The sequence below is a fragment of the Equus asinus genome, chromosome 23, assembly GCF_041296235.1.
Source record: "Equus asinus isolate D_3611 breed Donkey chromosome 23, EquAss-T2T_v2, whole genome shotgun sequence".
In the NCBI taxonomy this organism is placed as follows: Eukaryota; Metazoa; Chordata; class Mammalia; order Perissodactyla; family Equidae; genus Equus; species Equus asinus.
The window spans coordinates 18,960,559-18,971,024 of NC_091812.1; the positions used below are offsets into that span (position 1 = coordinate 18,960,559).

General features: G+C 46.6%; 1 protein-coding gene across 2 annotated transcripts in view; it reads right to left on the bottom strand.

Moving 5' to 3' along the window:
- Window positions 1-9,765, bottom strand: part of LOC106822271 (solute carrier family 28 member 3) — a 78,060-nt gene extending 68,295 nt beyond the window's left edge. The window contains exon 1 of one of the 2 annotated variants that reach the window (XM_070495624.1): window positions 9,537-9,765. The gene's annotated coding sequence lies outside the window, so the exon portion shown is untranslated. Of the gene's footprint in view, window positions 1-9,444 lie in introns of both variants that reach the window. The other variant, XM_044756679.2, reaches the window with a different exon arrangement.
- Between the last annotated feature and the right edge of the window lie 701 nt (window positions 9,766-10,466).

The following is a 10,466-nucleotide window of genomic DNA, read 5'->3' on the forward strand; positions in this document are numbered from 1 at the left end:
ACTCTGCTTTGGCGGCCTGGGGTTCGTGGGTGCAGATTCAGGGCATGGACCTACACACCGTCAAGCTACGCTGTGGCAGTGTCCCACGTACAGAATGGAGAAAGATTGGCATAGATGTTAGGGCTAATCTTCCTCACCAAAAAAAAGAGAGAGAGAGAGACCAATCCATGTTTATAGTGGATTGAAAACATCAAATCTATGAAAACTCATGAGTCCTTAATGATTCCTAAAAAAGAAAACTCTGGAAAAAACCCTCGTATTTATTGACATTTAAGCAGGCTTAATTCTTACTGTGAAAATAGTTAAGGGAAAAGTGAGCGTTTATATTGAAATTACATTTCAAAGTAACCAAATAGCCCCAGCTGATGAGGAGCTTTACTCTGTGTAACAATGCCAGCAGCAAATATAAAAAGAACGATAGATTTCAAAAAGCATGATCTGGAGACCCCTTGAGCAAGCACGATCAGTTGGTGTTGAATTACTGAGTGGACGGTTGGTGGGATGCTGGACGTTGGGTGGAGCCCAAGTTCCGGCACACAGACGTCCTACTGGCCCAGGGAGCAGTGAAACAGCAGAACAATCCCAATCCCAACAGAGAATTTGCTTTCAGGGGCTCCACCAGGTGTCACGAGCTTCTCGCGTGGGATGATGTGCGGGACGTACTCTCACTTCTGGCTTTGCATCTGTGCATTTTGGTCTGCAGCTAGACTACCTGGTTCTAACCCTAAGCCCCGGGCTTCTAGGTTGGGATCTTAAGCAGTAAACTCTCAGAGCCTCAGTTTCTTAGACTTCTTATGGTTTTGTGAGGATCTAATAAGAACATGTGTGAAATTGTTGGACCAGGGCTGGCACTTACAATACTCAATAAATTAACTATTATTATTATCGTAAATAATTATTTCCTGAATAAATGAATACTATATATAGACATATCTATATATGTCCCTTCATCCCCCCACCCCAGTCCAGCCCATGAGATTCTAGACTTCCAGCAGGGGATGATTTGAGAACCCATTAAGGTGTCAGAACCCAGGCTCAGACTCTCCCATCGTTAACCCACCGGCAGGACCTGACCGCATCAGCCAAGGGCTCTGACCCTCAGTTTCATCAGCATGAGCCTGGAAGAGAGGTGGGCAGCGGGGAGCTCACCTCAGATGTGTGGCATATGGGGAAGAAAGGGGCTACAGACCAGATAGGAGGGCTTATTCAGCATGACCGTGTTCTAAAACTCTGGGTCACAATGTGTATAAAATAAAGTGTGATGGTTCCCCCACTCAGTGTGCAGCACACTGACCTTATTTTTCTTAAGTTTTCCAAAATAAACTCATGGCTGCCCTGATTCTACTCCTTCCGGGATTTAGTGAACAAATATTTGCTTGCTAAATCTTTTAATTTTTTTATGATCATAATTCTTATTCCAGAATAAAAATTCCTTGGCACAGAACCCCTTGTGAAGCAGTGCAACGCACTTATTGGCCGCATGGATGGCCGGCTTCCCCTGCTGGGCGGGAAGCTCCGGGAAGGCAGAGATCTTGATTTTGTCCCTTTTTGCATCCCCAGCGCCTGACTCATAGTCAGGGTTTGGCAAACATTGGTTTAATTGTTCAAAAATCCTCACTGAGTTACCAGCTTGGATATTGATTGGTCTTATTAAACATGGGGCTTAGGTCTGCAGCCTGTAAGATGGGTATATTCGCTTGTCTCCAACAAGACCGAGCTGGGGAAACTCCAAAGCCGTTTTGGAGTGTGGGTGAGAGGCCTGATGTAAGTCTGGGTAATATATGTCGCTCTACACAGCAGGTTGGATTTTCCCCATAGCACTCCCTTTGCTGCGTTGGTCACAGGAAGTAAGCAGAAAATTCTGATTGCCAGCCCTGCCTCTCTTTGTTCCCTCTAAATGGGCATGGCTTAACACAAAGGAGCCTATTAAGGCAGAGAACCTCAGGTGCTCCAGAGTGGGGTGGGGAAGGAAGCAGGGGGAGGAGACTATGCTTAGCACAGCCTTGGCAAGAGATGGGCAGAAGTGCCTGGTACAGAGTTGACACACCCAGTGAATTATGATGGAGCACCTACCCTGTCCAGGCCCAAAACAGCCCACGAGCCTCAGAAGTTAAACACCGTGCCCTGGGCACACAGCCAGAACCTGCTGGAGCCAGATGACCCAACCCAGGCTGTCTGCCCTGAAGGCTTGGGCTTTTCCCACTGTTCCCCTGTCTGCTTGGGCATCTCCAGCTCCCAAAGAAATATTTACTAAGAGCCGATCATGAGCCAGGCATTTGGAAGTCATCAGTGAACAAAACAAAGAAAGATCTCTTGGAATCTACTCAATCTACTGATCTACTTGGAATGCAAGAAACAGAACCGAAGACCAGGTCAAGGATTTTGCCTTGAGCTCCTGGATGGATGCGGTCACCTGAGATGGGGTAGTCTATGGTTAAGGCAGCCCTGGGGGCAGAGATGGAATTCCAGCTCTTTAGACATCTGTAGATGCACTCCTTGCTTCTCCGCTGTCCCACCTGGACGTTCTTCCACACAGCCCGGCCTCAGCATTACAGCCTCTTCTCCAGACGGAGCCCCATCCATCCCTGGATCTCAGTGTAGGCTTTATTTCAATCCTTGGTTCATGGAATGGTATTTCAAGCACAGTAAACAAGTGCAGGATTTTTTAGGGGAGGAAGGAGTAGCAGTCTAGTGTCCCTTAAACAGGAGACGGTTAACAATCAGGTAATAATAAAGGGGAACGTTTTATGTGTAAGTGCCTGTGGCATCACTACAAATCAGATTGGAAGAATATGAACTAAATTCGTGACGGTGCTTGCCTCTTTAAAGCAAGAGAAGGAAGGCTGCGTTGGTGGCCCAGGGTCCTTGACGACAGAGTTGTTTATCTGCATGTACTACTTGGATCTGTTAAAGAAATGTCATAATGCAAATTGGATTGGAATGTTAACTGTCAGTTCGGGCTGGTGGGAACGTGGTTGTTTATTGTTTTACTCTTGGGCGTTCTGTGCAGTGAGTATATGGATTAGAACAAGGTGATAGCGGTGAGAACAGATTACCTGGGCTCAGTTCTAGCTCCGTCGTCACTGATTAGCTGTGTGACCCTGGGCAATGACTCAGCCAACCCCTCTTTTTTCGTGCTATAGAGATTGAGTGAGTTCACATGGAAAGCATGCAGACTAATGCTTGGCACACAGAACGAGCTATGGAAGGTTAGCTGTTATTGCTCTTATAAGCAAGAACGTAATTATGAGCAATTACATATTACTCAACAAAAAAAGATTCATAGGACTTTGTGACTGCATAGAGATCTCACAGTCTTGATCAGGCCTTGAAGTGGGCCTGGTGCATGGAGGTCACCGTGCGTCTGAGACCATGACTGAGAAGTGGAGGGAAGCCCTGCAGCCTGGACGCCCAGAGCATCAGCTTGAGTCTGCTCACTGGCGTTCCAGAAACAAAAGGGCCTTTCCTTGTAGTTCTAGGAAGAATAGTAATTTATGTACAGGGAGCATGAATTCCAAGAAGCAAGACACTAGGCTATTTTCACACCCTTCTGTACAATAAAACCTTTTCTTTTCTTTTTTTTAATCGTTTCTTTGCTGCCCAATCATCCATCTTTCAGTTATAACCCTTGCTACCCACATGTACACTGAATTAGTCTCACTGTAGAGGGGGATTATTTAAATGCGTGCATATCTTAAAGTTGAGTAATAGTTTTTTATCTCCTTTAGTCAGTTTATTAAACAAATGCATTTCTGCCACCTTTGCCAAGAGGGAATAATATCTGATTTGTGCATTACCTCTAAGGGAAACGACTTTTCCCACCACAAGTTTATTAATTTCTGATTTCATATGTGAAATAGGAGAATAAATCAGATTTTAGTCTTTAAAGGAAAAAAATTCATGAATCCGCAGAGACTAAGTTATCATTCTTGGTAACTTGGATCTTCTGTACCTTTTGTTTGCTTCTCCACTCACTGTGCTCTCAGACCTCATTCTTTCTTCGAAGTATTCTAATTTCAAACCTGACTTTCATTTCTAAAGAGACTTTGTCTAAATAAATATCAGTTACTGGCTAATTGTCAGTGGTAGAAGCAGTTACAGCGTGCAGGGCGCTCAATGCCGGTCTGTGAAGAATGACCCCAGATCTAACTAGACCCTGACTGAGAGAAGAGGCTACACCCCCTAAGTCTACTTCGTCATCTGCAGGTCACTGCCCAGCAATTCGTGCCTGATCACCCTACAGAATCTTCACCCACTGAGGTCGCCAGCGCTCCTTATTGCAAATCCATAAACCCTGGGCAGTCCTTATTCTGAAACTGAATCCTGGCCCTCCTTGGATTCAAGCCACCCCTTCCTGGTGCTCCTTCTTCCTTGGCCACTCCCTCTGAGTGGCCTTTGTGGCTCCTCTTTTTTCCACTCACCCTGGGAGTGTCAATGTCCCCAGGGCTTCCTCTTACTCTACCAGCCTGTGAGACTTAGTTTCTCAGTTAAGGTCCCTGAATAGTATCTCCTGAAATTAAGCTAACATTTTACGTGCATGTTGTGATATTGTGACTTATAATAGGAAATACATATTTGGTCTTAATCCTTGCTCCTGGCGCAGAGCTCCTGAAGCCCTAATTTCCTAGTGATAAGAGCACCAGGAGCATCTTTTGTTCCAATGAGGCAACTCTGGTGGGCTCCTGGATGGCTCCTGGATAGGGGTTGGTCACCAGAAAGACCAAGTCATGGTTAGCAGCCTGGAATTTTCAGCACCACCTCCCCATTCTCCAGGGAGGGGAGAAAGGCTGGAAATGGAGTCAAGGATTGATCATGCCTACATGAGGACGCCTCCGCAAAAATCCCAACAGTACAGGGATCAGAGAGCTTTTGGGTTGGTGAATACTTGGAGATGTTGGGAGAGTGGTGTGCCTGGGGACAGCGTGGAGACTCCGCATCTCTTTTCACATACCTTGCCCTAAACATCTCTTCCATCTGGATATTCGCCTGCATTCTTTATCATATACTCCTATAAGAAACTGGTGAACAGTAAGCAAACTGTTTTCCTGAGCTCTGTGAGCCTTCTAGCAAACTAACTGAACCTGAGGAGGGGGTTATGGGGACCTCTGATTTATACCTGATCAGTCAGAAGCACAGGTGACCACCTGGACTTGTGGTTGGCATCTGAAGTGGGAGGGGGACAGTCTTGTGAGACTGAGCCCTTATCCTATGGGATCTGGTGCTGTCTTCAGGTAGATAGTGTCAGAATTGAACTAAACTGTAGGACACCCACCTAGTGTCGCAGAGTCGCTTGGTGTGGGGAAGCCCCCCCATCCGGTGTCAGAAGTGCTGTGAATATGGTAGTCGTGTGAGAGTAAAGGAGAAATCCAGGGGGAGGACAGAGGTTTTCTTATACACGTGTCCACATGCGTTTTCTGAAGAAAGGGTCTTGAGCTTTCATCACCATTCTTAAGAATCCATGACCCCATAAGCACAGTGGAGAGAGGGAGGAGGGAATGAGGAAAAGACAGAAATAAAATCCAAGTTTGTGGAAGGCAGGTGCTCCACACCCACATCTGGAAAGTGCCCACTGGACAGCTCCACCTGGCTGCCCCACGGGAACCTCCAACTCAGTGTGACTAAAACCGAAACTCCCCAGACAGGTTCCCATTCCTGTTTTCTTTCATCTCTACGTGGCATCGTGGTATCGCCATCCACCCTGCTTCCCAAGTCAGAACTTTGGTGGAGAGCTTAGCTTGGTAATTAACTCTCACGTCTTACACCCAACCAATCACCAGTTTTCACCTCTCCATCCCCGGCTTCCTTTCTATTTCTTCAGTGTCTGACCAGTTCAGACACTCACCTCTTCCCACCTAAACCATAGCCACAGCTTCCTTGCCAACTTCTTGCCTCTAGTTCTTATTCTTCTAGTTCATCATCATGTAACTGCCCAAAAAGTATTTCACACATGGACACTTAATCATGTCACTCCCCTGCTCAATATTCTTCAATGGCTCCCCATTGCTCACAGAAAAAAAAAAAAAAAACACCTAAACCAGGTAGGTAAGACCTTGGTCCTTTCCCACCAGATCCCATTATCTTTCATTCATTCTCCAGGTCACACTAGGCTTTCCCACACTGCACTGCACATGTGATTTTTCTGTGTGGAATATCATCCTCACGCCCTTGCCTCCCCTTCATTCTCCACATGCAATCCATCAGGCAAAGCCTCCCTCACCCTTGGAGTGTCTCCTCCCAAGGGCTGCCTCCTCTGTGATGTCTTTCTGGCTTCCCTGGGTGACATAGGCCATATTCCTGGCATCCACTTACCTGCTAGGACACCCACCTCGGTACACACCTCCAAGTTTCACAGTCCCTTATACTGCCTTTCCATTTCACACTAGAGGGAAGCTCTCCATCCTTAAATGACCCTCACAGGCAGTACATTTGCTCTATGTATAGAGAACCAAAGCGAGGTTAATAATTGGAACAAAAAGAACATCTAGACACAGGGGTCTGGGCATCCAAAGCTTTCCACTCCCAAAGGGAGTGAAGGGGCTGTATGGGGAATTTTAAGTCTCGTGTGGGGATTGCCCTGTTTACTTTTGTTTGTATCATCTATTCCTCTGTTTCGTGTCGAGACTCACTCACGGCTGCGAGGATTGAACGAGACAGTGAAGTGGTGTGGCGCCCAGGTCTAAATGCACTTTGCTGTCATCCTCCTCCTTCCTTATTTCCTCTGCTGGTCCATGAAATCCTTGAAGGCGAAGACCATCTTTTCAAAATTTCCTCTTCACACCCTAGCACTAGGCAGAGAACTCCAGAAGTTCTCGTCAGTGGGAGGTGGTACTAGCTGTTGCTGCTGTTAAGAATTCAGTAAGTTTCTTGAATGAATGTGCAAAATAGTGAACTGGAAAGAAGACATTTTCCAGTAATTCTTAAAGATAACTCATCATGCGTTTGAGCAAACAGGGCACCCACCTGGCACCAGACACAATCCTGACGGGCGGAGAGAGGATGGTGGATAAGAGCAGATGCTCGCGTGGTGCTGACTGTGTGCCGGGATCTACTCTAAGTGCCATGGATGCTCACAGCAGTCTGCGGTGCTGGTCAGCATCCCACCTCACAGATGAGGCCACTCAAGTACAGAGGAATCAGCTCACTAGTTTTGTGTGAGAGCCGGTTCAAACCCAGACAGACAGGGCACAGGCCTGTGCCCTGCGCCTGTGCCCCACGGCCTCTCAGCACGTCCCTGCCCTCCGGGTGCTTGTAGAGCATTTTCCATTCTAAGCTCATCACATAAACTACCTCATTCGATCCTCACAACAAATCTGGGGCAGGTTCTATCCTTTCCCCCTCTTTTCAGACAAGGAGACTGAGGCTCAGAGATGTCAAGTCACTGGGTCCACGTTACCCGGCTAATAGGTGGTGAAGCCAAATGTTGAGCCTGAGCAGACACCGCAGTCCAGACTTTAACCCCGCAGACAGACTGCTGTTCTCTTGACCCACTCACTCAAACACAAGTATCGTCATCAGAGAGACACGTGCCCCGGAGGCTGTGGCCTGTGGGCAGGGCCTGAGTGCAATCTGGAATGGATCTGAGGCCCTGGGTACCCCAGAAGCCCTTCCCAGGGCGTGGGGAAGACCAGCCGACCCCGTACTTTGAGTTCAGATCTTCTAACTAGTTCAGAGGAGACATGTGGCTTCGTGTGTGGAGGGAGGCAGGGGGTGCTGCAGTTCAGAAAACAAGCTTCAGCTGCTCCTCAGCTGTGTGCCCAGGGTCCTTAACCTCTGTCTCAGGGGTGGCTTAGAGGACCTTAGGAGTAAACAGGCAATAGATGGTATTTGTTTCTGTGCTGAAAATTTCGAACACGTGCTGGATGAGAATTCAGAGCAGACGACTCTACCAAAAACCCTCCTTGCCAAACCCAAGCGTCTTTCCTTAGGTCTCATGCTCTGTCCTTGCCCCAGTGCCTCGCCCAGCCGCTGGCACTGCTCTTTCCTGAACACACTCCATCCTAGTTCTCTGCATTCCAAGTGCTCCTCGCGCTCCCACCCCTGGATATTGTCTTTCTCAGAAACTCACAGCCCCAGCCCCAGCATCGCCCCGAGGGAACTTCCAAACCAGCATCTCTAGTCTCCTCCCCATCCTAGACCTGTTTTGATCTTCAGTTGCCAGCTAGGCATTTTTGTACCAAGATTTTCTCTCCTGTTACAAAGCATGATGGACCACATGCCCTCTAATCCCTCTTTCAGTTCTAGACTTCAGTTCAGGGCAGCCAGAGAGAATGACATTTAAAAATGCACGTTTCATATGATCCAACACTGCACCTGGAGGAATCTTTCTTACCGAAACATACAAATTCTCAGGGACCCGTGTACAAAGATATTCACTGTAGCATTAATAAAAGAAAAACATTTGAACAGCTTATAGGCGAAATGGTGAATTATGGTGCATTCGTACCATGAGAGGGTAATCAGAAGTTAGAAAGGATGAGGTACATAGGAAAAAAAAGCAAATTGCAGAACAACGTTTGCACTGTTATCTGGTGTGTGAGTATGTTTGGGAGGAAGCTTGTATACGAATGTAAATTAAGGTTTAAAACAGGGTGTCCGAATTAAAGCATCTTTTATCAGGTGTCAGAGACTAAGAACAAAGGACAAGCCTCATTTTAAAGTATTAAATTGCAAAAAATTTACAGACTAATCTCATGGACGGTCTCTCTGACTGTGGTGGGAATGAAGTCCCTGAAGTCGGAAGGAAGCTGGAACCTGCTGGGCTTCCTGGCTAGAGCCCGGGAAGGCAGAGTGAAAGTATGGGAGGGGTCGCCTTAAACCACAGCATTCTATTCCAAGGACTCCGGGAAGCCACTGGGAGGTGTTCAGTAAAGGAGAATGGATGGGTAGTGACAATTTGGAAAAGATAAGGAGCCTTCAAAGATAATTTGGTTGTCATTTACTGAGATAAGATAAAGGTATTTACTCAGAAAAGGTAAGATTAGCAGTTTGGTGGGGAGGGCCGGGCAGGACAGGGAGAGGCCTGGAAATGTTTGAGATTCTCCTGGGACCTTTAAGCAGAGAAGTGGAAAAGAAAATCTGAGCCAGTTCCGATGTGGCCCTCAGAAGTCAAACTAGATATAGGAATGTGAGTAGACAAGTAGAATGAAAGGGAGAAAATGGTTCAGGATTAGTCTCAAGAGCTCCAGCATTTCATTGTGAGGATTAAATGAGATCACACGGTGCCCGGGATGGAGTGGGTACTCAATAAATGTCAGCTTCCCTCCCCTCAAGAGACACTTGTTAAATGAGCTCAATGTTAACAATTAATCCCAAACCAGACTGACTTTTAAGGATAAGCTTGCAAATAGGGCCATAGGGCTTCTTCAGAACATGAGCCATCACACGCTTGTTGAGTTACACGAAGAAACGCATTTAAGGAAAGGAAATTCTGCTCTCTGCACTCACCTTGGGAGCGGAGGATGGTCTCTGCCCTCTCCAGCGTCTGCCTCTTGGTGGGCCCAGTGGACGCCAGACTTCAAGTTTGCCCCCCAGCTCACCTGTGAGAATGCCTTTGTAGGGGAGGAAGAAACTTTCCTCCACTCTTCTAGGTTCTTCTGGCTGGTGACAAGATATTTTCAGGTATTGAGGTATATAGAATAACTTCTGGTTCAAAACTGATTTGGCTTGAACTGAAAAAGCCTGATTTATGGCCTGTCAAACACACACTGTACCTCTGCTCTAACTGTTAAAGAATGCACTCTCTTAAGACAAGAAGGCATTCCCCTCCTACTCCAGTATCTGTAACACCCTATCCATCACGCCTTATTGGTAACGCCCCTAATAGTCCTTTTCCCTAACATTAGGGTCATGCTGACCTGCTATTTTGCCACTGAATAGCTCTTTGAAACTTTGATGAATATGTATCCTGGGTGTGTTTACTGTATGTTCTTTGTTCTAAAGAGGTAGGAGACTGTACTGAGAACCATGCTTCTCCAGAATGCTTTCTTCCTTCCTGGAAAATGCCTTCTGGGTTTACGATCCTAAGTTTGGCTCAAGTAAAACTTACCTTATCTCTCTTATCTCTAGAATGACTATTGGTTATTTTGCATTGACGCTGGTCTAAGAGTTAAATTGATATGAGATAGAATAACAAGAGAAAATCAAACAAAGTTGAATAACTTGTATACATGGAAGAAACCTAGGAAAACTGAGTAACTCACTAGAATAGCCAAAGCCACCACCTTAAATACCATCTTCAGCTAAAGATAAAAGGGGATGTTGGGAGTAGTGGTTTTGGGACCTCAAAGTGGAGGAAGGCAGTTCACCAGGAGATGGAAAAGCAAACGTTTAGTAAACAAACATTTGTCATGCCTTGCAGAGACAATGGGACATAGAGAGGACTTTGATCAGAGGCCTTGCCAGGTCCTCCCTGTCCACCACAGCTAGCTCATGTTACACTACAGTCGTCTGTGGTGAGAGCGCCTTCC